Genomic DNA, 23,025 nt, shown 5'->3' with positions numbered 1-23,025 from the left:
CACGTGTACCCTCCCTGCATAAAACTCCGTTGTCTGCTTGCTGATTGGAGGATACAATGATACGAACACAAGCGGTCACAGGAGCTTTATACTCCTTGAGCATTTCCAGTCTACCAGACACCGTGCTAAGAGATATACTGAGTGTTTGCATTGGCTCCGCCCTCACAGCAGCCCTTTGTAATAGGTATGTTATTATTCCTATTTTTCAGACAGGGAACAGTGAGGCCATTCATCCAAGGTCACACAGCTATGAGGCAGTAGAGCTGGGATCTGACCCCAGGCTGTTTACCTCCTCAGAGTCCATGCTGGGATAAAGTCCAACTCCTGACCCGGTCCTGCAGGCCCTGCGGAGCCAGCCTCCGTTGCCCTTTCCACCCCCATCTCCATTGTTCCCCACCTTCTTCTGGTCAAGTTCTCAGACATCCCAGGTGTCTCCCTCCGACATCTGTGCCCTTATTCACCCTTCGATGTAGATGCCACTCCTGGTCCCTTCCACCCTCTGCAGATTCCTGTTCACCTGCCAGGACCCTGTTCTGGTACGTGAGCATCTCTAGGCTGAAAATGGGTCTAAGTCATTTTTATGTCGTAAAGTCTTGCACATGGCTTGGGGCATCGGGGCCATGGTGAATTGTGGGTGGCAGCTTGGTGGGTAGGTGATGAGTAGCTGGAAGGGTGGGAGGAGTGGATGAAGGGTGAACCAAGGGGCAGGTGGACAGATTGGGGGAGGAATGGGTGGGTGGTGCACGCTGCAGTGCCCTGAGGGGGATGGGCCTGAACAGAGCATAGGGGTGGACATGGGGAGGGATGGGAGCAGCGAGGGGTCTAGGGTGATACCTGCTTTTCTAGCTTGGAGACGTGAGTGGATCATGGTGTCATCAGGGAGGAGTGGGTTTAGGGGAGAAAGGGATGAGGTCCCTTTTGGACGTGGGGGTGTGAGGGGCCAAGGGTTCAGGCGGCTGCTGGGGAGATGAGCCTCAGGTTCAGAGGTGACACCAGGCTGCACAGAGAGACTCGGGAGGTCAGTATGGGTGGTGATTTGAGTCATGGGGGCCAATGGGGTCACCGCCTGGGGGCTGGGTGAGAAGGACTCAGAATAGAGGAACAGCCACATCTCAGAGCCAGCAGGGGAGAGGGAAGAATTATAGTCCCAGAGATAGAAAAGCCAGGAGTGTCAGAGCAATGGAAGAGGCTTGTGGAGAGGAGAAAGAAGGCGTGGGGGGTGTGAGAAGCCCCCAGGGCATGAGGGAACTCCGTCAGTGCTATTTTAAAAAACTATTTTTCCATTTCAGTTCAACTTCACAAATATTTATTGAGCTAAAAGGTTCTGTGTAAATCCATTTTGTAAATTAAATTTTTGTACAACAAATATCATTTTAACTGGGCCTGGGGTGGCCAGGTTTGGGAGACCATTCATTATCTAAGGAGCCCTGAGTCGAATTCTTTTGAAAAGCCTTGTTTGGTTTGTTTTTTTAGTCAGCAAGGATTTTGGCTTCTCAGGCTTGCAGAGTGAGGCGCTCATTTGTTCCACATGTGTTTTGAAAAGATCCTTCTGGTTGCTGCAGAGAAGATGGGCCAGGGAGGCAGCTGGGCACCTAGGGAGGAAGCTGGTGCAATGTCTGAATGAGAGATGGTGCTGACCCGGACGAGAGCGACTCTGGGGGATCAAGGAGAGAGGATCTGAGGGATGTGTAGGAGGTTTTTTAAAAAGATAGGACACAGCCGGGCATGATGGCTCACAGCTGTAATGCCAACATTTTGGGAGGCAGAGGCAGGTGGATCACTTGAGGTTAGGAGTTCCAGACCAGCCTGGCCAATATGATGAAACCCCATCTCTACCAAAAATACAAAAAAATTATTAGCAGGATGTAGTGGTGTGTTCCCGTAGTCCCATCTACTCAGGAGGGTAAGGCAGGAGAATCACTTGAACCCAGGAGGCAAAGGTTTTAGTGAACCAAGATTATGCCACTGCACTCCAGCATGGGAAACAGAGACAGACTCTGTCTCCCCTCCAAAAAAACAAAAAATTTATATATATATATGAAATTGCCAGGTGCAGTGGCTCACACCTGTAATACCAGCACTTTGGGAGGCCGAGGCGGGGCAGATCACCTGAGGACAGGAGTTCAAGAGCAGTCTGGCCAACATGGCGAAACCCCATCTCTACGAAAAATACAAAAAGTTTTCTACTTGGGAGGCTGAGGCACGAGAATTACTTGAACCCGGGAGGCAGAGATTGTAGTGAGCTGAGGTCGCACCACTGTACTCCAGCCTGGGTGACAGAGTGAGAATCTGTCTCAAAAAAAAGAAAAAAAGATAGGACATAGTTTTGGGCTTTACTTCTGGGTGAAAGAGGAGAAGGCATAGAAGCCTCCTGGCTTCTTGGTCACTTGAGGGTGACCAGGTTAGATGATACTGGGATGAGTGCAGGGTCTCCAGGGAAGGTCACAGACTGGGCCCTGGATACACCGAGCACACAGTGTCTGTCCACAAGATAGCCAGCAGAACTGCTGCAGGAATTTGGAGCTCAGAGGTGTGAGCTGGGTTGGAGAGAGAAATGTCACATCTGTGACAGGGAAGGAGGGAAAACACAGAGCTCATGACAATTGGTCAAGAAACATTTCCAGTGTTTGAAAATATTTGTTGAATGTCCCAGCTACTCGGGAGGCTGAGGCAGGAGAATCGCTTGAACCCAGGAGGCGGAGGTTGCAATGAGCTGAGATCACACCACTGCACAGCCTGGGCAACAAGAGTGAAACTCCATCTGAAAAAAAAAAAAAAAAAAAAAAAAGAAAATATTTGTTGAATGAAGTATTCATGGAGCTCCTCCACATGCCAGGTACAGTGTGTGGCAATGCCCCTCGGGGCTGACACTTTAGTGAGAGGAGCAGGAAATGATCAGGATAAATTATGCAATTACATGGCCTGTTGTATAATGATATGGGCTGAGAAGAACAGGAAAGCAGGCAGGGACAGGCCCAGAGTGTGTGCTGTGGAGGGCTGGGGAGTGAAGCAGACACACAGGTTACAGTCACTGAATTCGTTTGAGCCTCACAACCACCCTATGAAGGTGCTATAACTACCCCCATTTTAGAGATGAGCAGCTGAGTTGCAGAGAAGATATTTGCCGAAGGTCATGCAGCCACTAGTAGAGCCTGGATTTTTACCTGGAGTTCATACTTTCAAGTTGAGTCCTCCCACCATGCTAAAACCGCCTCTCCTTGACAAGGCCAGGTCTCAGCAAAGATTCTGAAGGAAGTGAGGGGGTAAGCTTCACAGACATCTGGACACAATCAACTTTCCAGGCAGAATGAGAGCACGTGCAAAGGCCCTGAGTCAGGCATGTGCCTGGTATATTTGAGGGACGGCCCAAAGGCCAGCATAGCTGGGGCAAAAGGAGCAGATGGAGGAGAGACTTGGAGGTGGCGCAGGGTTGCCAGCTTTTACTCAAGATGAAGCAAGGCCATGGGGAGTATGGAGCTGAGGAGGAGCAAGTTCTGACTTAAGGCCCAACCTGATTCTTCTGGCTTCTGTGCTGGGAGCAAGGGCAGAAGCAGGACACCAGAGAGGGCACGAACAATCCAGGCACAAGGTAACGGTGGCTTGGTCCACAGCAGTGGCAGCAGGGTGGGTGAAGGGGGGCCGCTGGCACTGCTGACAGCTTGCGTGTGAGAGGGGAGGGTGGGAGAGGTCTCAAGTATGGCTTGGGCCTGAGTGGTTGGAAGGACGGAATTCCGTTGACTGAGATGGGGGCAGCTGTGGAAGGAGCCGCTTCATAAAGAACTTTCCATGTCCATTTCCCTCTGAATCCCTGGGTACCCTGAGGTAGATATTGGGACTTGAGGCAGTTCCATGATTTGCCCGGGATCACTCGGCTGGAAGGTAATAGAGCCAGGGCCAGAAGCCAAATATGCATCCTAGGGTTTGAAATTTTGTCTCATTTATTCAATCAATAAACATTTCAGGAGCACCTCCTTTGTGCCAGGTTGATGGAGGAGGCCACATGAGCCAATGATCATGGCAATGGTCACCTCACATCTGCATGAGCAGTGGTGAGGAGAAGCTGAAGGAGCCCTAGGAGCCAATAACGGGCAGGAGGGGAGGGTGCTGGGAGGCCAGGGAAGGCTTCCTGGAGGAGGAGAATATGACATACAGGGACCACAGAGGACCACAGGTTCCCAGAGGACGACTGTCCATTGGGAAGTTGCAGAATCTTTTGTTTTGTTTTGTTTAAGTGTTAATAATTGACACATAGAAGCTAAGTGTAGTGGCACATGCTTGTAGTCCCAGCTACTCAGGAGGCCAAAGTGGGAGGATCCTTTGAGGCCAAGAGTTCAAGAGCAGCCTGGGCAACATAATGAGACATCCATCTCTACAAAAGTTAGAAAACTGGCAGCCATAAAAAAGGATGAGTTCATGTCCTTTGCAGGGACATGGATGAAGCTGGAAACCATCATTCTCAGCAAACTAACACAAGAACAGAAAACCAAACACCGCATATTCTCACTCATAAGTGGGAGTTGAACAATGAGAACACATGGACACAGGGAGGAGAACATCACATACCAGGGCCTGTCAGCAGGGGAGGGGCTAGGGGAGGTTCAGCATTAGGAGAAATATCTAATGTAGATGATGGGTTGATGGGCGCAGCAAACCACCATGACACGTGTATACCTAGGTAACAAACCTGTACGTTCTGCACATGTATCTCAGAACTCGAAGTATAAAAAAAAAGTTTAAAAACTAGCTGGGTGTGGTGGCTCACGCCTGTAGTCCCAGCTACTTTTGAGGCTGAGGTGGGAGGATCTCTTAAGCCCAAGAATTTGAGGCCAGGCCTGGGCAAGGTAGTGAGTCTCCATCTCTAAAGAAAAAAAAAAAAAAAAAGAATTGAGAGATAATGCACAAATCATACAACTCACCCATTTAAAGTGTACAGTTAATGGCTTTTAGTATATTCACAGGGTTGTGTATCTGTTACCACAGTCCGTTTTTGAGCATTTTCATTACCTCCAAAAAGAAACCCCACACCCCTTAGCTGTCACTGCCTCCCAGTCCCTGTCCCCACACCGGGAAGCCTGAAGCAGCCCAGATCTACTTTCCTTCTCTACAGTGGCACCTGTTCTGGACATTTCATCGAAATAGAATCATGCAGTGTGTTGTCTTCTGCATCTGGCCTCTTCCGCTTAGCATCACGTTTCAAAGTTCATCTGTACTGGAAGCTGCAGAATCTTTAACAGCATCACAGACAGCCCGGACCCAAGAGACTGTCTGGGGTGCCTCCCGACCATTAGAAAGAAGTGGGGCCAAGCGCCCTGGCTTATCATGCCTATAATCCCAGCACTTTAAGAGGCTGAGAGGCCGAGACGGACAGATCACCTGAGGCCAGGAGTTTGAGACCAGCCTGGGCAATATAACGACATTTCATCTCTGCAAAAAATACAAAAATTAGTCAGGTGTGGTGGTGTGCGCCTGTAGTCCCAGCTACTCAGGAGGCTGAGGCAGGAGGGTTGCTTGAGCCCAGGAGGTCGAGGCTGCAGTGAGCTATGATTGCATCACTGCATGCCAGTCTGGTTAACAGAACAACACTCTATCTCAAAAAATAAAGAAGGGGGAATCAAGGAGGAGACTTGCCGTTCTGTTAGCAAGGAAGAGGTGGGGAGCTTGAGGAGGTCTCGGGTTCCTCGGCCAGGGCCCTGCCACGCTCTGCTGTGCTGTGCACAGCCCGCCACCTCTTTTCCTTCAGCTTTGGGCTTTGGGTGAATTTGGCTAAAAGTGATAACTCGGTCAGGAATGAATCTTCTCAAACACTGGTCTTTCCCACCCTGGCAATTTTCACACCTTATGGTGAATCTTGAAATCTTTTATGCATCTTCGAGAATTTGTTTCTACTGACTCAGAATGTTTTGGAGTTTGTATTTTCTTTTCCTGCTCCTTAACACTTTTATTCAGGTGGCTATGCCTGTTTTCTTGGTTTGGTGATGTTCTCCCTGGGGGAGGCTGCATCGTCCCGGAGTCAGATGTCTGGGTTGAAGGCCCTGCCCTGCCTCCTCCTGGGTGTCTGGTTGTCAAAGCTGTCTGTGCCTTGCACGCTTCCTTTGGAAAATAGAGATGTCATTGTAGGGCAGTGGCAGGAAGGAAATGAGGTAAAGCCTGTAATAGGCTTGGCACAGAGTAGGTGCCGGAGGTTTGTTTCTTGATCAGATGCTCAGGAGAGATGGCGAGGCCTTTCCAGAGCCCTGAGATAGCAAGGGGAGAAAGCTGAGCCTCCCCCACTAGGGACCACCTTTTTCTCCTCATTCCTTCCCTCCCAGGGCCCCTTGGACCTGGACCTCTCCTCCCAGGGCTCAGATGTGGAAAGCCTGAGTTCAAATCCCAGCCTACCACTCAGATTCTGTGTCCCCACACCAGCTTGGCTTCCTCTGTGTCTGTTTCTTGACATGTAAAATGGGAGGGCAGAGGGTGGAGGGTGGGAGGAGGGTGTTCCACTGAGGCCTCCAGGACAGCTGGGAGTGGGTATGGAATAGAAGGGCCTTTTTCTTCTCCCAGTAGGCCCTGGTTCCTGCTGATTTGCTGATTTGTGGTCTTTTGTTTTTTGAGATGGAGTCTTGCGCTGCCGCCCAGGCTAGAGTGCAGTGACACCATCTGGGCTCACTGCAATCTCTGCCTCCTGGGAGGTTCAAGCAATTCTTCTGCCTCAGCCTCCTGAGTAGCTGGGATTACAGGCACACGCCACCATGACCAGCTAATTTTTGTATTTTTGATAGAGACAGGGTTTCACCATGTTGGCCAGGCTGGTCTCAAACTCATGACCTCAAGTGGTCCGCCCGCCTTGGCCTCCCAGAGTGCTGGGATTATAGGCATGAACCACTGCGCCCGCCTGGTTGCTGCTGATTTAAAGATCCAGGCAAGAGCAGTGACAGCTGTTCAGGGGAAGTGGGTGGAGAGGGACACCTGGCTTCCCTCTGCTGTCACATGAGACATGCCACATGGAGGTGGTGATGCAGTGAAGGGCCTCTTAGAAGGGCCTTTATTGGGCCTTCTAAGAGGTCCTTCACTGCATCACCACCTCCATGTGGCACATACTATGTGCCAAATATTTCACCTGCACTGTCTTCTCAGTCCTCACAGTATCCTTCAGAGGAGGCACTCTTGTTCCCATTTGGCAGGTGGGGAAACTGAGGCTCAGAAAGGGGAAGCTGCCTCCCTGACGTCACCCCACAAGTGAGAGGCTGAGCTGGGATTTGAACTGAGGACTGCATGCCCCTTTCCCACCTCCCTCCATCTGGGGAAAAGGAGGGAGAAGCAAGACAGGGAAGGATTTGAGCCTTTGGAACCCAGCTTCCCAGCTGCTGTGGGGATTCTGTGGGTGGTGGGAGAGGCATCGTAAATATGCATGACATGCAAATACTCCTTTAAAAAAACAATGTGGGTGCCCACATGAGCCGGGATGCCAGGGTGCTCTAGAAAATGTAGTGTTGTATAAACACTTGGGTTTCTGTGACCACTGCTGCATGTCGTCTCCCTCATGTCCCCAGGGCCAGTCCAAGGGTCTCAGGTGGAGGGCTTACCTCCAGCACCTCCTAATCACCATTCCTCCCCATTCCTGCAGGCACCCGTGCCTCCCCCTGCCAGGAACCTTGGGGCCCTGTGTGTGACGAGGACCTGGTGGCCCCTGGGGCACTGGCAGGGCCCCTTTCCCAAGCTGCTTCCCGCCAGCACCTCTGATGGAGTGCCTAGAGGGATGTGTGCGCCAGCCCTCAGTCCAGTGCCCGCTCCTGAGCTGACACCTGCTGGGCCCCGACAGCTTGCCGTGTTTCCTGTGCCCGTAGCTCTCTGGTTGGTAAGTAACTGCGTCCACAGGCCTGGGATCCTCACCAGCCCCCATGCTTGGCACAGTTGGGAAATGCCCAGCCTCACTTCCACTGGCACCCACATGCTGGCAGAGGGACCTCAGTGAGAGTTTGTGTATGTCTGGGCACCATTTATAGTTCAACTGGCCCATCTTAGCCAGTCCTCCCTACAACCAGGAGGTGGGTGTGGTGATCATACCCATTTTCCAGAAGAATTAGCCTCAGAGAGGGGAAGCCACCTTCCTGGGATGCACAGCAAGCCCAGCTCTGTCCACCTCAAAGCCCAGCTCTTGCCACACCCAACCAGGTGGGGGCAGGTGGTACACATAGGCTCAGGACAGGAAGGGAGCCGTGCTGAAGGCCATGGAACCTTTAGGACCCCCAGGGCAGCTTGAGAGGAGACTTCAGAGTTCTTGAATCTTGGGGAGCCCTGCATTCCTGCCCCTCTGGCTTGTTCTCCCCATGCTCCTCGAGTTCCCACCTTGACAACGAGATGAGGTGCTGGGCCCGCCCTCGTCTCTGACCCGTGTATCTGGGGGTGTGACCGCAGTGCCACCACTTCACCATGCTGCTTGCATCTTTTCTTCACCTTCCACCTCCCAAAGCTCTGCTGGCACAACAGTCTAGTTCACAGATGAGGAAACTGAGGCTCAACCAGGCCAAGGGGCTTACACACAGGTTCACCTAGCCACCACTAAGGACTACATGGGGCCACTGGGGTAGGATCTGCCTCTTTCTCTGGCCTCTGCTCTACAAGGACAAAGAACAGCCGCTTTATTCCCCTCTGGCCAGCCAGCAGCTGGCCCCATGCCTGGCATACAGTGGGTACCCAGCAAATAACTGTAGAAGGAAGGAAAGAGGGAGAGAAGGAGGGAATCCTCTCTCACCTCCCTTTACCCAGACAGCAGCGGGACATGAGAGCCTGCTGGCCTTTTGGCCAGTACCACTGCCTGCTGCCCCAGATGGCTTGCAGTGAGCCCATGCCCTCAGCAGGGTGGCCAGCCCCTCTGGTCCTGATTTTCTCGTCTGCCAGAGGCTGCCCGGCTTCCCTGATGGGATGGTTATGAAAAGGGAAAAGATTCGTAAATATGTATAATATGCAAATATCGTGGGATCATTTTTTAAAACCTGTGAAGTTCACTGTAGATAATGTATGTAGAAGTGCTTCCATGAGAACAAGGAGCTACATGCTGGGGTGGCGCCAGCCTTATTATGACTAACCATGAAAAGGGCCCCATTAATTAGCCGCCCTCCAACCTGGCTCCCCTGAACCAGCTCCTAGTCTATTGTTGCGGCTGCAGATAGCTGTTGCTTTTGGCTGAGAAGCTGGTGCAGGAAAGGTGATAAGGACAGCTTGGTCTGAGAGCTGTGAGTGTCTGTGGGGTTTAATCATTTGCAAACACTCCTTATTGTGCTCAAGAAATGCAAGGGCCTCTCCAGGGACTAAATGTGTAATGAGGACCAGCTGAATAACAGCAAGCATTTCTTGAGCAATTACTATATATCTGGCATTGTGCTAAATGCTTTGTGTTTCTCATTATCTCAGTTAAACTCCCCATAATCCTGTGGAAGTTGAAGGGGGAGACTGAGGCAGGGACCTGGGGGTGAGGGCTCACCTGTTAACAGCCCAGTCTTTCCTGAAAATTACTGCCATCCAGTGCCCACTTCCACCCACTGGGCCAGGCTCTGAGGACGCAGCTAAGCAGACAGCCCCTGGCGTGTGTGGCCCAGTGACGGAGAACGGGATTCCTTGGCACGAGCTGGGTGAGCAGCCTTCAGCATTGCGTGGAAAGATGGAGGCCTGGGCGGCAGTGAGGGAGGTGTTACTGCTGCTATTTTGCTAACAAGCTGGTTATTTAAAGAACAGACGAAGCTGGAGCTGGGAAATGGGATGAGGTGTCTCCAGGGCAGAGGCAGCCAGGAGTGCCAGGTCCTAAGACCTGGGTACCTGGCTGGATCACAGCAGAGTGGCCACACAGTCATTTATTTTTTTCATCCACTTATTAATAATAGTAACGGCAGCCTGGCACAGTGGCTCATGCCTGTAATCCCAACACTTTGAGAGGCCAATGCAAAAGGATTACCTGAGGTCAGGAGTTTGAGACCAGCCTGGCCAACATGGTGAAACCCTGTCTCTACTAAAAATACAAAAATTAGCTAGGCATGGTGGCACACCCCTGTAATCACAGCTACCCAGGAGGCTGAGGCAGGAGAATTGCTTGAGCCTGGGAGACAGAGGTTGCAGTGAGCTGAGATCATGCCACTGCACTCCAGCCTGGCTAACAGAGCAAGACTGTCTCAAAAGAAAAGAAATAGGCTGGGCGCAGTGGCTCACACCTGTAATCCCAGCACTTTGGGAGGCCGAAATGGGCAGATCATGAGGTCAGGAGTTTGAGACCAATCTGGCCAACATAGTGAAACCCCATCTCCACTAAAAAAAATACAAAAAATTAGCCGGGTGTGGTGGTGGGCGCCGTAATCCCAGCTACTTGGGAAGCCGAGGCACGAGGATCACGTGAACCCAGGAGGTGGAGGTTGCAGTGAGCTGAGATCACGCCATTGCACTCCAGCCCAGGCAGCAGTGTGAGACTCTGTCTCAATAAATAAATAAAAAGGTAAAATCATAATAGTAATGGCACAATAAAGGCTGGAAAAGGATTGCCTTGGTGGAGAAAAGAAGGCAAAGGATTGGGAGGAGAACCTCAGGGGGTTTCTGAGGGGCCAGCAGTGACCTGGGTGGTGGTTACATGACTATTTCCTTTTGATACTTTATTGCACTAAACATTTTTGTTTTGTGCATTTTTCCCTCTATGTCACATATCACAGTAAAAAGGATAAAAACAATTGTAACAATAATATCTAACGTTTATTGAGCACTTACTAACAGGCTGTTTGCTAACCATTTTACCTTTTGTCTCCTTGAATCCTCCTGGATTCTCTTATTCTGCCCATTTTACAGAGGAGGAAAGTGAGGCTTGGAGAGGTAAAGTTACTTGTCATGCTGCCCAAGAGTGAAGGAAGTGAGATGAGAAACCACACTGACTCAAGCCCCATGTGCAAGGATCAGGGGCCAGGAAGTTCCCCACAAAGGGTCAGGGGCTCCTCCATTTGTGCCTCAGACATGTCTGTGCCTCTTGAACTTTTAAGGCTTGGGAGGCCAGGCAGGTATGTGCAGTCATAGACAGCAGATGATGGGCCTGGGAATCACCAAGGGGTCAGAGCAGAGCATTTAGCTGTTTAACAAGTGTCAAGGAACCGGGTGCAATGGCTAATGCCTATAATCCCAGCACTTTGGGAGGCTGAGGTAGGAAGAGTTGCTTGAGCCCAGGAGTTCAAGATTAGCCTGGGCAATATAGTGAGACCTCATCTCTACCAAAAATAAATAAATAAATAAATAAAATAAATGGCTGAGTGTGGCGGCATGTACCTGTAGTCCCAGCTACTTGGGAGGCTGATGTGGGAGGATCACTTGAGCCCAGGAGGCAGAGGTTATAGTGACCTTAGATTGTACCACTGCACTCCAGCCTGGGTGACAGAGGAAGACCCTGTTTCAAAAAACAAACAAAGAGTATTAAAGGATAGGAGTGGGACATTCCTAGGGACAGCCCCGGGGAGAAGGCCAAGGCATACTCAGGTCTCATCTAAAGTAATAAAAGAATGAGGTGGGAGAATGGCTTGAGGCCAAGAGTTCAAGACCAGCCTAGGCAACATAGGAAGACCCCTTTCTCCAAAAAAATGAAAAAAATTAGCCAGGCATGGTGATGGGTACTGGTAGTCCTAGCTACTCAGGAGACTGAGGTAGGAGGATTGCTTGAGCCCAAAAGTTAGAGGCTGCAGTGAGCTATGATCATGCCACTGTACCTTAGCCTGGGCAACAGAGCAAGACTTCGTCTCTTAGTAAGTAAATAAATGACATAAAATTTGTTTAAAGGTAAACAGTCCACCCAGGTGAGACAGGGTCAGACCCACCTCTGAACTCACTGGATCAGGAGTAGGGGCAAACAGCAATTTTCTGAGGACCTATTATGTGCTAAGCACATTTGTTACCTTTAATCTTCAGAACAACTTTGTGAGATTAGCAGTATTGGCCCCATTTTACAGATGAGGGGACTGAGGCCTAAGTCCACACAGCCAGTGGGTAGTGGAGCTGCTCTGCCAGACTCCAGCACTTTGTATCATGTGCGTGCAGAAAGCCTTGCTTGTTATGGGGTCCCTGGCAGGGCAGGCATCTGGGCATAGATGCTCCAAGCAGCACATGGCTGGAAGCAAGTTCCAAGGCAGCTCTGTGGGGTCCTGAACTGAGGCTGAGGACATGTCGTGGAGCGGGGCATGCTGTGCTGAGAGGGCATCTCTTCATTCATGTGTTCCAAGGACATCTCTTGAGTCTAGTCCCTGCCAGTCCACACCCTTCCCAGAGCACACAGGCTTGGGGAGGGACAGATATTATACAGTCACCCAAAGACACAAACAGAATGAGCAGAGGCTCCATTGGCGCAGTGAGGGAAATTAGCATGGTGACATCATGAAGATTAACTGGGTAGGAGACCTGTGTGACATGGCACTGTCCAGGATGGCCCTCTCTAAGGAGATGGCATTTGACCTGAGACCCAAAAGGATGACATGGATCCAGCCATGCTGGACAGTGCTCATATAACATTGTTGCTGTTAGCAGGACAACTGGGGACAACCCATTTGTCCATCACCACGGGACCAGTTAAAGCCATTTTACTGCAGCCACACAGTGGCACCTGCTGCAGCTGTTAGAAACGGGGCCGCGGAGCTAAATTTATTGTTGCATAAAGAACTTCATAGTGTGTCGTAGAGTTTTTTTTTTTTAAAGAGGTTATAAAACAGCATGGGTAGCATTATATCATTTCTGTAAGAATTATGTGTGTTTCTGAAAACTGCACAATGCTCCTCCTGGGAAGTGAGGGCATGGGTGATCTTTGGTTCTTCTTTCTACTTTTCTAGATTTGGAGTCTTTCCTGAGTTTTAGGACTTGTGGTGAGGAACAGAGGATTTTAGGGTTCTCATGGTCTTGCCTAGGGTACTTCTTCTCTCCTGCTATCCACCTCAATGGGATAAGGCATGGGCTGGGGAATCAGCAGATCTGGGTCATCCCTTTGACTATGTGACCTTAGAGAAGTCACCCGCCCTCTCTAAGACTGAGTTTCCTCTTCTGAAAAACAGAGATAAGAATAGCATCGGAGGGTGGGCATGGGGCTTAAGTGAGTGAAAACATGTGGAGTGCTAGGGCAGTGCCCAGGCTGCATCCCTGATGGTGCTGCTGCCGTGACAACTGTGACTGCCTGAGGTGGCACCTACCATGTTCTGCCAGGGCTCCCCAGGCTTACCTCTCCCTCCATCAGTGGGAGTCAGACCCAGTTGGGAGACAAGGTCAAGGGTGGTGGTCAGCTTGGCTAGGCACAGGACCAGCTGGACCTCAGGTTAGCACCACCCAATGCCCCACCTCCCTCCCCACCACCTCCCTCGCATCTACCACTGAGCATCCTTGCCAGAGACACTGTGATGGGGACACCTGGCCCAGGATTTCCTTTTTTTTTTTTTTTTTTACAACTAGTACACCTTGAGATACTACTTTACAGCCACAAAGAGAATCTTAAATCTCAGGCAGAACAACATACACTCGTGTAGTCAAACTCTTGGAATCGTGGAATCTTAGTCATAAATAATCCAGCAAGTGTAAACATATGCATTTTGCAAGTAAGTTCACTGCACCTTTCTTGATTATAGTGATAAATTAGAAACAACCCAATTCTCTATTTGTGAGAGTTGGTTAAATAACTTACATCCGGCCAGACAATGGCATTCTCTGCAGCTATAGAAACAGGGCTGTGAATCTCTATTTGTTGACATGGAAACTTGTCCATGGTGCCTTGTTGGGGAAAAATAGGAAGTTAAAAATGGGTGTCTGTTGTGTGACATCTCGATTTGGAGCCTTTCCTGAGTGTCAGGATTTGCAGAGAGGAACAGGATATCTACTTAGATATCTACTGATTTTTTCACTTTTGTTATGAAAATGTATATGAATATATGCATGCTCCTGGCTCGGGAGATGCTCAGAAGGTTCATCATTAAACTGTTGATAGTGGCTTCCTCTGGATGGTAAGATATATAGGTGAGCTCTATTTTTATTTTTGTTCATATCATTAAGAGTTTTTTTCCAAGTAAGGTGACAGAAAACCCACCCCAAACTAGTTTAAACAAAAATGGATTTTATTGACTTGTAACTATAAAGTTCAGAGGTCAGATGGCTTCAGGCGCAGCTGGATCCAGGGGCTTGGGGGCCACCGGGACCTGATTTTTCTCAGTTTCTCAACTCGGCTCTCTCTGGATTATTCCCATTTTCTCATTAAACTCTCACGTACAGGTAATAAGATACCTATCCAAAGAAATAAGCAAGAATTTTTTCCCCGATTGCTCAAACTCAAGTCCCAGAACTGAGTCTTGGCCTTGATTGGTCAAATTTGTGGGATGTGCCCAACCCTCAATCAGTTGCTGTTGCTAGGGGGAATTCAGCACTCTGATTGGTAGCCTGGGCCTATGTATGCTATCCACCCCAGCTGGGGGTGGAGTCAACACCGCTGGAACCTCAGGAGTGGAGAGTAGAGAAAAGTAGATTCCCCAAAAGTAAATGTAGGCTATGGCCTAAAGTAGACCAAATGGTGGCCGAACCCAGCAACCCCTACCTCCTGTAATTATCTGAATTCCCCAAAATGCGTGATTTTCATAATCAGAAAAACAAAAAAGCACTTACTGAAAGGGGTCCTGGCCAGGTGTGGTGGCTCATGCCTGTAATCTCAGCACTTTGGGAGGCTGAGGCGGGTGGATCACCTGAGGTCAGGAGTTCAAGACCAGCCTGGCCAACATAGTGAAACCCTGTCTCTACTAAAAATACAAAAATAAATCCAGTGTGGTGGCCAGCCCTGTAATCCCAGCTATTTGTGTGGTTGAGGTGGGAGAATCTCTTGAATGCGGGAGGCGGAGGTTTTGCAGTGAATCAAGATCGTGCCACTGCACTACAGCCTGGGTGAAAGACTCCGTCTCAAAAAAAAAAAAAAAAAAAAAAGAGAGAGAGAGAAAAAAAAAAAAAAAAAAAAAAAAAAAAAAAAAAAAAAAGAAAAAAAAAGGAGTCCTGAACCCAGATCTTACTTTCAGAAGTTCACTGGGGCAGCCTTAGACTTTCTTGGAGTCAGAACATTGGAATCGCCGAAGTACTGATTTCGCTCAGGAGACAGTGACCCTCTCTGTCCTGGAAGGGAGCTGTCCTGGCCCTCTAAACGAATGCAGTCTTTGGAGGATGAAACATAAGCTGTGTTTCATGGGTCATATCTAACTTTATCATGCCCCACGGTCTTCATTTGGTCATTCATTGAAATGTGAGTGGTGCTAAGGTGGATGTGCATACAGGAGCTGTGGGAAGGAAAAGGCCAGCCTGGGAGCAAGGAAGCCTTCCTGGAGGAGATGATGCCTAAACTGAGAAGCCAAGCAGAGTGCCGGAAGAATGTTACAGGCAAGAAAAACAATGTGTCAAAGGCCCAGAGCATGTGGTGGGGGTGCAACTATAGGATGAGAGGAGCCAGGCTCAGACCACAGGAGCCTTGAATGCCAGGGTAGTAACTTGAACTTGATCCTGAAGGCGGTGGGGAGCCTTTGGGGGATATTGTGGGATGAGGGAAGTGTCAGTGAGGTCACTCTGTCTTGTGCTGAAAGCATAGCCTGGAGGAGTTAGATCGAGGCCCCACGTGAGGAGGGAGAAAAAGAACTCCTCAAGGGAGCCTTAGATATCTACTGGCCTAAATTCCTTCCCACCCTGAGTCAGAATTCCTGTCCTGAGATGCCCAGACACTGCTTGCTTACCTCCAGAGATGGGGAGCTCACCATGCATTTTCTCCACTGCTAGTTAGAAAGCTTCTTCACAAGACAAAGCCCACAATTCTGGTACTGCTCAAGACACTGAGGGCTGTCCCCCAAATGACTGCTGGGAGGGCAGGCAGAAGCCTGCATTTCCAGGTCAGGGGGGTCCAAGATTAGGAAGCCCTGGATGTCTGCAAACCCTGCTGGGAGTTTGAATGGAGGGCAGAGACAGTCCCATTACCTTGACAATAAAGGAAGTATTTAGGCCTTTAGACACACATCTGCTGCCTCAGTTAATTTTCCAAATTCCCCCTGTGTTTTACACAGAAGGAAACTGAGGCTTAGAGAGGCCAAGCCGCCTATGTGACAACACAGAGCAAGTTGGAGGCAGGGCTGGGACATGGACCCAGTCTCTCTGCCCTCACCTCCTCCATGGCCCTACTCCTCATCTTCTGCCACCCTGCAGGTGGGATCTGGTCGCTTCACCTACTTGGGTTTGGGCAGCTTTTTTTCTGGAAACTCCAGTCATTCCCAGATCATCCCCTGATTCCCTTCTAAATCCTCAGATGTTTTGTGACTGTTTTAACAACAGCATCTTTTGTTTCCAATATAGCAAAGTTATGACTCGCACAAGCTGTGTTTCATGGGTCATCTCTAACTTTATCATGCCCCACGGTCTTCATTTGGTCATTTATCCCCACACTCCACAGACATTTATCTGTGCCTACCATGTGCCTGGTGCTGCACTAGACGTGGAGCTACAGGGACGAATCAGAGCTGCCCCTGCCCAGGGGAAATTTTCAGTTCAGCCCAGGAGAGAGGCATCTCCGTCAGTGATGACAGGTGAGGCATGAGAGATGAGAGGTAGGTGCTGATCACTCAGGGATCTCCAGAGCCAAAGCAGTTGATTCTGTTCCTCCAAGCAGTGTTGAAGGATGAATAGGGATTCTCCATGGAGAAGCAACTGGGAGGGGCTCTGTGAAGCTCTCACCTGCCACCTGTTTAGCTGTTAGGTGGGAGGGTGTGAGGGGTGGATGTTGGGGAGACCCAGGACTAGAGAGGTCGGCCAAGGCTGGAGCTTAAAAGGCCTCAACTATTGGGCTGAGGAGTTTGAATTTGACCCTTAGGATAAAAGCGACCCAAAGGCAGGTTAGGTCTGGGTGTTGGAAAGATCCTGGCTTTGTCCAGGAGTTCAAGGCTGCAGTGAGCTATGATCCCACCACTGTACTCCAGCCTGGGTGACAGATCAACTCTCTCTGTCTCTCTCTCTGTCTCTCTCTCTCTCTGTTTCTCTTTCTCTCTCTCTGTTTCTCTCTCTCTCTCTCTCTCTCTCTCTCTCTCTCTGTGTGTGTGTGTGTGTGTGTGTGTGTGTGTGTGTGTGTGTGTGTGTGTCTGGCTGGCTGGCTGGCTGGCTGGCTGTCTCTGGACAGTGTCTCTTGATCTGTTGCCCAGGCTGTGAGTCCAGTGGCATGATAAGGGCTCACTACAACCTCTAACTCCTGGGCTCAAGCGATCCTCCTGCCTTGATTTCCCAAATTGCTGGGATTACAGGCTTAAGCTACTGTGCCCAGCAGAGACCTTGTCTCTTTAAAATATATATATTTTTAAATAAACCAAGATCCTGGGCTGGTCTTGGAGGTGACAGTGGGTAGGACAAGACCATGAGGATGGCACAGAGGGGCATTTAGCGGGGTGATTCAACAAAAATTGGGGACTGGGTGCTACTCAACAGGAGAGAGAGGGTTAGGAGGGTGGCATGGGCTTGGGGCCCTGTTGACTTGTGTTGAGATGAATCCTGGCAAAGCCTGGGTCAGTGTCCCCAGGTGGGGCCCGCAGGAACCTCTTCAGCTTCATGAGGCTTGGAGCAGCAGCCTGGTGAGGCCTCTAGGATCCTGCATCTCTGCTGAATGACTAGGACAAGTCTATTCCCCTTGCAGAGCCTCAGTTTTCTCCTATGTAACGCTGAGGTGATGATAGTACCACCCCAGGCATTGTGGAGAAGGTTGGAGGAGAGTGTGTTAAGGGCAGGTTCTCCACAGTGCCTGGCACATAGGAAGTGCTTGGTGACTGGAGGCTGTTCTGGTTACCATGGTCCAGGGGCAGAGGTGGGTGAGAGAGCTGGATGGCACTGGAGCTCCAGATCCGTGCTTGGGCAGCTGTGTGAGGACCTGGAGTGTGTCACCTGGAGAAGGGAAACCAGAGAGGGGCCTAGCTCCCTGCCTTTCCATCACTTTTGCGGGAGGCAGGGTCTGCGCCTGATACTCACAGGAAAAGCTCTAGGGAAGGAGATCACAGCTTAGGCTAGAAAAACCTTTTGGAAACAAAGAATTCTCTGCAGATGGGCTAGCTTGGGTGGTAGGTAGCAAGCTCCTCATCACTAGGAGTGTTCAAGCAGCAGCTGCACCACAGCTTGGCAGAGAGTCTGTAGAGGATTTGTGATTCAGCTGAGGATCTGAAAGGTCCTTTCCAGCCCAGAGGGTGTCTGATTTCAGGTCCTTCCTTCTCTGAACCTTGGTTTCCTCATTGTAATACGAGGATAACAGCAGCCCCCATCTTAGAGTTGGTTGCAAAGTTTAAGTGAAATCATCCAAATAAAGTGCTTAACCCAGATTTGGCGCATTTCAAGTGCTCGGTGAATGGTGGCTATTATTACTGGGGATGTTGCGCTAGATTCCTAGGCGTGTCACTTCCATCTGAGAGCCTCAGGCGCCTCTGCTCGTCAGGGTGCTCCTGCCTGCCTGCCCTTCGGGACCCGCTTTCTGCCCTTCTCATTGCCACCATCTCTGTCTCCAGCTCCCCCTTCAACCTCCCTGGGAGGTGGTGGGATTTCCAGACCCTTCTGGGCCCCTTTTAGCTCCCACTTGAGCAAGAGTTGGCAGGTTGGGGCGGCGGATGCCATCCGCCTCCCATATGCTTCCTGCTATTTAGAGGAAAACTCTCCCCGCGTTCCTCCAACCACACGGGCTGACATTTCCAGACAGACGCTGGAATCAGCTCTTCGGGGGATTGGCAGATAAATTTGGCCCAGGCTTTTGGGAAAATCTTCAGCCTTACTGGGGAAGCAGAGCCCAGGCTCAGCGACTTCCGTCCACCCTGCGACTCCTTGGGCCTGGTCCTGCAGGGGGCTGGAGCACTGTTCTACAGCCTTGCTGATTAGGGTAAGTCTTACCAGCCCAGCCTTCCCCCAGGAGATCCCCCCTCCGCCGGGAAGTTGCTGCTTCCAGCCTTTCACTCAGAGGCAGCTGGAGTTACAAGGGGAAGCTCCTCCCCCCATGCCAAGACACCTGGGTGTCACCCTGCTCAGCCTGGCAGAGGAGCAGGTTTGGGATGGTAGATACCTGAGCTCCAGACCACTTCCTGTCTCTATGATCTCAGGTGACTCCACATCTCTGAGCCTCTTTTTCTTCATCTGTAAAATGGGGCTAATAATAAGATCTGTCGGTTAAAAGCCTTAGGATGGATGGTGCCTGGCATATGCTAAATGCACAACAAATATTAGCCACTATTATCATCATCATCCTTGTTTTCATTATTATTTGGGCTAGAATGGCGCCTAGCACTTAATAGGGGTTCAGTAAATGTGAATGTTTTTTCCCTTCTTTCCTGCAGCTGTGGCTGCTCAAGGAAAATAGAGGCATTTCAGACTTAAATTGGTGTAACCACTGGCAGAAATGCAAGGGGAAGGACAAGCAGAGGCTGCCACATTCAGCGTAGAATGTAGATGGCCAGTCCCCCCATACACACACACACACACACACACACACACACACACACACACGAGCACCTATGTCCCAAAATCTCATTCATCCCATCAGAATCTGGAATTCCCCTCTGCTTGGTTTTGATGGGTGAAAGGGAAGAGGAAGGCCCGGCAAGGCCTGGGCTCTCTGCGGGCCTGGCTGGAGGCAGAGTCCGAGAGACACTTGGGTGTCAGCCACAGTAGGAGGGTTCGGGGAAGCTGGAGTAGTTCTGTTTGGCTGGAGTAGAAAGTGGGTGGCGGGAAAGCGTAGGAAGCAAGTTTGAGCTTCATTCAGCACCTCCTGATTGAGCTCAAGTACCGGGCCTTGTGCCAGGGACTGGGGAAATGGGTGGAAAAGATGGGCACGCTTCCTGCCCTCAACAAGCTCTGGTTCCGGGACGGAGAGGCAACGGCAAACGGGCCAGCAGTAAGCTAGCAACGCTCTGGGTTACGCTCAAATAGTCCCAGGTGCCAAGAGAGAGGGAGCCACAGGACAGTGGTAGTGGACACCTGCTGGAGACAGGGTGGTCAGAGAGGGCCTCTTTGTCGCCTCAAGCACACACTGGAGCTGGCCCTGCGAATGCTGGGTGGGCAAAGTGGCAGGAGGCAGAGGGGGCAGTGAGAACAAAGGTTGCAAAGGTGGCCGGACCCAGACCCTGGAGGCCTCAAGGGCCAGGCGCCCATGAGAGATGCTCTTGAAGATTATTCTGTGGTGTGTGGGGGACATTGTCAGGGGTAAGAGATGGAACCAGGAGACCTGTCTACAGAGATGGCTTGAGCATCTGCACTGCATGCTATTGGAACAGTTGAGGGGAATTCTGGACTAGGGAGTGGTGGCTGAGCACAGAGCATCTCACAGGGTCAGGCTCTGAGTGGAATCCTGGGACTCGAGGCACATATGTTTTGAAAGGAGGATCTGGACCTGTGTGTAGCTCAGATGGGATCTGGTAAGAGAGAAGCATCAGGGAAACTTAGAGCCAGACCTCAGGGCAGTCAGGAAGAGTTTTAGAGGAGAGCTCAGTGGTGGTTGTGGAGAGGGGCTTCCTGGCAGCCTGGTACTGCAGGTGGGAAGGATAGCACACAGGTGGAGTGAGCACAGACTTTGGCATTCAACCCAGCCACCAATTCCAGATCTGCTTACTTGCTGTGTGACTTTGGGAAATTCATTTGACCTCCCTAAACCTCTCCTGTTATCATAATACAGAATCATTTGGAATTGCATTTGGCTGCATGTAACAGAAGAAAACAAGTAACATTTGTATAAATACCCAGAAGGCTATTCTTCTCATGTAACAAGAATCTCAGGGCTGTGGCTCATACCTGTAATCCCAGCACTTTGGGAGACCAAGGTGGGAGAATCACTTGAGGTCAAGAATTTGAGACTAGCCTGGGCAACATAGTGAGCCTCTGTCTCTACAGAAAAATTTAACAATTAGCTAAGCATAGTGGCAGGCACCTGTAGTTTGAACTGCTCAGGGGACTGCAGTGGGAGAATCATGTGAGCTCAGGAGTTCAAGGTTACAGCAAGCTGTGATCATGCTACTGCATTCCAGCCTGGGCAACATAGCAAGACCCCATCTCTACAAAACAAAAATTAGACCAGCCTCGGCAACATGGCAAAACCCCACCTCTACAAAAAAAAAAAAAAAAAGGCAGATGTGGTGGTGTGTGCCTATAGTCCCAGCTACCTGGGGGGCTGAAATGAGAGGATCACTTGAGCCCGGGAGGTCAAGGCTGCAGTGAGCCAAGATGACACCACTGCACTCCAGCCTGGGTCACAAAGTGAGACCCTGTCTCAAAAAAATAATAATTTAAAAAGTAATAATTAGCCAGGCATAGTGGCACATGTCTATATTCCCAGCTATTTGGGAGGCTGAGGCAGGCCTCTGCCATCCTTAGCATGCATCTTTCATTTTCATGGCTACAAAATGGCTGCTCCACCGCCATATGCTGCATCTGAATTTCAGGCAGGAAAAGGAGAGTAAAGCCTCCATGCTTCCCGAGTTTCCTTTTCTTACCAGGAAAACAAAGATTTCCTGGAAGCCCCACTTAGTGGATTTTTGCCTATATCTCTTTTCCCAGATTTGGTCACATGGCCACCCTACCTGCAAGGGAAGCTGATGAAGTGAATATTTCTAACTGGGCCCTTCTATAAGGCAAAAGGGAAGAATAGCTACCAGGATAGCTAGCATGATCCACCTCAAAGTACTCACCTCACAGGGAAAGATTCCAAGAGATATTTAATGTGCATAAAATAATCGGCAACCTCTCAATAAATGGTGGCTGCCTTTATTCTACTACTCTACCTACATGTATTCATTCATTCATTCATTCATTCAGCAAGCATATATTGTGTTTTGGGCACTGAACACAGTACTGGGTGTGACAGTGACCGTCCCTGCCCCTTTGGCACTCACCACAGGTAGGGAGGATGGACAAGGAAACAAATTCACTCTATTTCAATCAGTGTCAAAACAGAGGATTTTTGTCTGTGTTTTCTCACCGCTGTGGTTTCTCCACCTAAAGCAATGGCTGGGACACACTAGGCACAAAATAAATATTTATTGAATGAATTATATAGTTTAAAAAACACCTACTAGGGGCTTACTACATACGAGACTCTGGATTGGTTAGAGAAAGTGGGTGACACATTGTCCCTCCCTTCAGAAGAAGCAGGGAAAGAAAGTCACTTTGTTGTGGACCTTGAGGTGGGTCCTGTGGACCTAGCAGTGAACAAGAATGTTGAGACTCCTGCCTTCATTGAGCCCCCAGTCTGGGGATAGAGGCACTGGAGGATTCTAGAGTCCTGAAAACATTCTGTTCAGGTGTCCTGGGGTAAGTCCATTCCAGTCCTTGGGCTTCCATTTTCTCACCTGTATGACAGGTATGATGGGACCTGGTGGGGCTGTCACCGATGCTGGTGATGATGGTGGCACGTGTTTCATGAGCTCTGCTCTTCTGTATGTTTAGGAGGCTGATACAGAGCTGGGGTGGGGGTTTCTCCTTGCCATGTTAGGAGAGGAGGCAGCTGTTGCAGGAATGGGAGTGGGCTGCATCTGGGCCCCTTGAAATCGCATGGGGTCCCAGGAGGGCAAAGAATCTGGGCCCTGCTTCCATCCTTGCCCACCCCAGTATCTGAGTCTGGCAGCTTGTTGACAGCTAGCCAGCTGGGCATACAGCATCCAGCACTGGATGTTGGCAAGCTGTGCTGGGTACCTGAAGGTGAGAGATGAGGATGATTGTAATTATGGGAGGTCTGGAGGTGGAGAAGCAGCCTGGAATTTGAGGGCAGAGATCTGGTTTTGTCACTTGTTTGGCTGTGTGACCTTTGAGAGATTTCTTGGCCCATCGGAACCTTGGTTTTCTTTTTCTTTTTCTGAAATAGAGTCTTGCTCTGTCTCCCAGACTGGAATGCAGTGGGGCCATCAGAGCTTACTGCAGCCTTGAGTACCTGGGCTCAAAGAATCCTGCTGCCTTAGCCTCCTGAGTAGTGCCACTGTGCCTGGCTTTTTTTTTTTTTTTTCTTTTTGGTACACTATTGTAAGTCTAAATTAACTGTCT

The 23,025-nt window shown here is 50.1% G+C and overlaps 1 protein-coding gene across 7 annotated transcripts in view; it reads left to right on the top strand.

Moving 5' to 3' along the window:
• Positions 1–23,025, top strand: part of DLGAP4 (DLG associated protein 4) — a 227,761-nt gene that overhangs the window by 53,026 nt on the left and 151,710 nt on the right. For all 7 annotated transcript variants that reach the window (XM_037732794.1, XM_017512532.2, XM_037732790.1 and 4 more), the window contains exon 2: positions 7,607–7,837. The gene's annotated coding sequence lies outside the window, so the exon portion shown is untranslated. The remainder of the gene's footprint in view (positions 1–7,606; positions 7,838–23,025) is intronic.

Source organism: Cebus imitator, unplaced genomic scaffold (assembly GCF_001604975.1).
Source record: "Cebus imitator isolate Cc_AM_T3 unplaced genomic scaffold, Cebus_imitator-1.0 Scaffold18, whole genome shotgun sequence".
NCBI classification, from domain to species: Eukaryota; Metazoa; Chordata; class Mammalia; order Primates; family Cebidae; genus Cebus; species Cebus imitator.
This window is presented reverse-complemented; position numbering and strand designations above follow the sequence as displayed.